At 37.2% G+C, this 4,820-nt stretch overlaps 1 non-coding gene across 1 annotated transcript; it reads left to right on the top strand.

Annotated features, from left to right (window-relative positions):
• The first annotated feature begins 4,334 nt into the window (after positions 1 to 4,334).
• LOC136386639 (small nucleolar RNA SNORA25) lies at positions 4,335 to 4,460 on the top strand. Its single transcript, XR_010747999.1, has one exon. It is a non-coding gene; the product is annotated as a small nucleolar RNA SNORA25 (small nucleolar RNA).
• The last annotated feature ends 360 nt before the right edge of the window (positions 4,461 to 4,820 follow it).

The raw sequence follows: 4,820 nt of genomic DNA on the forward strand, positions 1-4,820 counted from the left end.
AAACGGCATAAAACTGAGGACTTTCTACCTTAAATCAGGAACAAGACAGGGTTGTCCACTCTCTCCACTCTTATTTAACGTGGTGCTAGAAGTTCTGGCCAGAGCAATCAGACAAGACAAAGAAATAAAAGGCATCCATATTGGAAAAGAAGAAGTAAAGGTATCACTTTTTGCTGATGATATGATCCTATACATCGAAAACCCGAAGGACTCCACAAAAAGATTATTAGAAACAATAAACCAATACAGTAAGGTCGCAGGATACAAAATTAACATACAGAAGTCCATAGCCTTTCTCTATGCCAACAATGAAATATTAGAAAACGAACTCAAAAAAATAATCCCCTTCACGATTGCAACAAAAAAAATAAAATACCTAGGAATAAACATAACAAAGAATGTAAAGGACCTATATAATGAAAATTACAAAGCATTGTTAAGGGAAATCGAAAAAGATACAATGAGATGGAAAAATATTCCTTGTTCTTGGATAGGAAGAATAAATATAATCAAAATGGCCATATTACCCAAAGCAATATACAAATTTAATGCAATTCCCATCAAAATCCCTATGAGATTTTTTAAAGAAATGGAACAAAAAATCATCAGATTTATATGGAACTATAAAAAACCCCGAATAGCCAAAACAATCCTAAGGAAAAAGAATGAAGCTAGGGGCATTACAATACCTGACTTTAAACTATATTATAGGGCCACAATAATCAAAACAGCATGGTATTGGCAGAAAAATAGACACTCAGACCAATGGAACAGAATAGAAAGCCCAGAAATAAAACCACATATATATGGTCAAATAATCTTTGATAAAGGGGCCAACAACACACAATGGAGAAAAGAAAGCCTCTTCAACAAATGGTGTTGGGAAAACTGGAAAGCCACATGCAAAAGAATGAAACTCGACTACAGCCTGTCCCCGTGTACTAAAATTAATTCAAAATGGATCAAAGACCTAAATATAAGACCTGAAACAATAAAGTACATAGAAGAAGACATAGGTACTAAAATCATGGACCTGGGTTTTAAAGAACATTTTATGAACTTGACTCCAATGGCAAGAGAAGTGAAGGCAAAGATAAATGAATGGGACTACATCAGAATAAAAAGTTTTTGCTCAGCAAGAGAAACTGATATCAAAATAAACAGACAGCCAACTAAATGGGAAATGATATTTTCAAACAACAGCTCAGATAAGGGCCTAATTTCCAAAATTTACAAAGAACTCATAAAACTCAACAACAAACAAACAAACAATCCAATAAAAAAATGGGAAGAAGACATGAATAGACACTTCTCCCAGGAAGAGATACAAATGGCCAACAGATATATGAAAAGATGCTAAGCCTCATTAGTTATTAGGGAAATGCAAATCAAAACTACAATGAGATACCACCTCACCCCTGTTAGATTAGCTATTATCAACAAGATGGGTAATAGCAAATGTTGGAGAGGCTGTGGAGAAAAAGGAACCCTCATTCACTGTTGGTGGGACTGTAAAGTAGTACAACCATTATGGAGGAAAGTATGGTGGTTCCTCAAAAACTGCAAATAGAACTACCTTATGACCCAGCAATCCCTCTACTGGGTATATACCCCAAAACCTCAGAAACATTGATACGTGAAGACACATGTAGCCCCATGTTCATTGCAGCACTGTTCACAGTGGCCAAGACATGGAAACAACCAAAAAGCCCTTCAATAGAAGACTGGATAAAGAAGATGTGGCACATATACACTATGGAATACTACTCAGCCATAAGAAATGATGACATCAGATCATTTACAGCAAAATGGTGGGATCTTGATAACATTATAAGGAGTGAAATAAGTAAATCAGAAAAAAACAAGAACTACATGATTCCATACATTGGTGGAACATAAAAATGAGACTAAGAGACATGGACAAGTGTGTGGTGGTTACCAGGGGTGGGGGGAGGGAGGACAGGGGGAGAGTTAGGGGGAGGGGGAGGGGCACAGAGAACTAGATAGAGGGTGGCGAAGGACAATCTGACTTTGGGCGAGGGGTATGCAACATAATTTAATGACAAGGTAACCTAGACATGTTTTCTTTGAATATATGTACCCTGATTTATTAATGTCATCCCATTACCATTAATAAAAATTTATTTAAAAAAAAAAAAAAAGTATGGCTTCTGGAGTCAGAAGTATTGGATTCAAATTCTGACACAACCACATATTGAGTGATTATGTAAAAATGAGGATAAATCACTTGATCTACATAAGTCTGTTTTCCTATCCGAAAAGAAAATAGAAAACTTCTTTGTACATTTGTTGTGAAAATTAAATGAGGTAGAACACATAATAGTGCTTAGCCAGACCTAAAAATTTCAGATCCTCAGTATTAGTGACTTTTATAACTTTTATATAAACTCAGTGCCAGTTGACCAAATTAAGCATTTTTCTCATATTGAACATTGCATAACTTCCTGCTTTTATTTCATCTTTCTTACCTATTTTAACACCTTTTTCCTTATAAGTGTTTACTATAGTGGCATTTAATTTTTTAGTGCTTATCTGCTTTTATGGTAGAAGATTCAAATTTGAAGATAGATAACACCATCTATATACAAGATGATAGATGCTTTTGTCCAAACTTCAGATAATAACAAAATCACTTGGATCGAAAGTCTATGTTTCACTTGCAAATGAAGAAAAATTTAGCATTGCATAGACATGTCCACGAGCTAGTTTCATTGGTAACAGTATCCAAATTCATACCATAAAGAATTGAGATATTATTTTCTTGATTTCAACCTAACTGTGTAGCTCTTCTATAATATCACATTCTTTTACATGAAACAGGTAAAATAATACTTCCTCGTTACCTCTTAGGATTTTTGTGAATATCAAGAAATGAGGTCCTTGACAGCAGGTGGTGGAGAATGCTTCCTTTCCACTCCTAATTTTTCCTTCCAGTTGGGAGAACATCCATTAGTGTAACACATTTGGCTTCTATCTGTCCCTCACTCATTCTTAACCAGAAATGGGAGAGGAATAAATTATTTGAATGGTGATTTTGGATGCAGAAATTAAGCATGTCTACTGCAGTCCTTTTCTCTTACCTGTCTCTTTGTGGGCAGCTACTGCAGGTAGCATGTAGGCTGCTCTGTTCTCCAGGGGCTATCTCTGTTTTTCCAGTTCTACTTATGCTAAGTGGTTAAGTTTATAATTAATTCTGGAGTTAAGATTCTGAAATCCACTTGACCTTAGAAGTATCATATATTGGTATCAGTTTTATGAGAAATGAAGTGGATATTTTGACATCTATCACATTATTACTATGTGTTACATCTCAATGAGCTCGGACCATAAACAGGAATCACATATTTTATTTTTGGGTCTGCCTCAAAGACTTCAAAAACAAGATACTAGGTTTTAGTCATTTGTGTGTGTGTGTGTGTGTGTGTGTGTGTGACAGAGACAGAAAGACAGAGACACAGAGAGGGACAGATAGAGAAAGACAGACAGGAAGGGAAAGATAAGAAACATCAATTATTTGTTGTGGCTCCTAAGTTGTTCATTGATTCCTTTCTCGTATGTGCCTTCACTGGGCATCTACAGCAGAGCAAGTGACCTTTGGGCTCAAGCCAGCGAACTTTGGGCTCCAGCCAGCGACCTTGGGTTTATATCTGTGATCCTATGGTGAACCCGCACTCAAGCTAGATGAGTCTGTGCTCAATCCAGTGAACTTGGGGTTTTGAACCTGGGTCCTCTGTGTCCCAGTCCAATACTCTATCCACTGTGCCACTGCTTCAACAGACTAGTCATTTTTATAGTTCTAGTGCCTTGCACTGTTTCTCACACATTTCTGTATTTAAGTAATGCCTTATAGTTGAAACTTTTGAATAATATATAAAGTGCAATGCAAACACAGGGTAATATTATTTAATTATTAAATAAAAACAGAACCTTGGTAATAAATTTTACATTTTAAATTTCCAGGAGAAACTATAACCAAAATATAGTTAATGTTTCAGGAAATTTATATAACTATTGTCTTAGCTCAGGCTGTTATAACAATGTACAACAAACAGGGTGGTTTTTAAACAACAGAAATTTATTTCTCAGAGTTCTAGAGGCTGGAGTTCTGAGACCTGAGTACCAGAATGGTATGGTGTAATGCTGGTGGCTGAGGCCAGGCAGGTCCACATTGGATTCCAGAAGAAGGTAGAGAAACTGTAGAGCCAGAAAGTGTTGGGCCATTCTGTTTAATAGAGTCTCTAGTGGTGGGCGAGCACATAGGCAGGGGAAAACCACTTCTCAGGCAAAGAAACAGCAAAAATGGTCCCTCACATAGGTCATTCAAAGAGAGCTTATGGGACCCAAACCAGGAGCTCTTAATGCTGTGACCTAAGATTGACATTCTCCATAGGATGTAATAGACACTCAATAGTGCTATGTTTCCCTGAGGAGAAAACATTTTTTAAAAAAAGGCCCCTCACAGTGGCGAACAGGAAATTTGCCATCCACAATCCCCCTGAGCTCAAGCACCCATAGCCTTACATCAGCCATACACACGTGGTGCTGCCACACACTTACACAACAATTAGGCAAATTGCCTGCAGCCAATAAACCAGTGAGCAATCCTAACACAACTGCTTCCCTACACAGGGTGAGGTCCCTCTTCCCCGGTTCAGACTTGTTGCAGACTCACAGAGTAGAGGGGTGAGAGGTTTCTTTGGGATTTCTTCCATAAGGGCACTAATCCTGTTCATAAGGACTTGGCCCTTATGACCTAATCATTTCCAAAAGACTCCTCATTCTCCTAATATTATTACCTT

Source organism: Saccopteryx leptura, chromosome X (assembly GCF_036850995.1).
Source record: "Saccopteryx leptura isolate mSacLep1 chromosome X, mSacLep1_pri_phased_curated, whole genome shotgun sequence".
Classification (NCBI taxonomy): domain Eukaryota; kingdom Metazoa; phylum Chordata; class Mammalia; order Chiroptera; family Emballonuridae; genus Saccopteryx; species Saccopteryx leptura.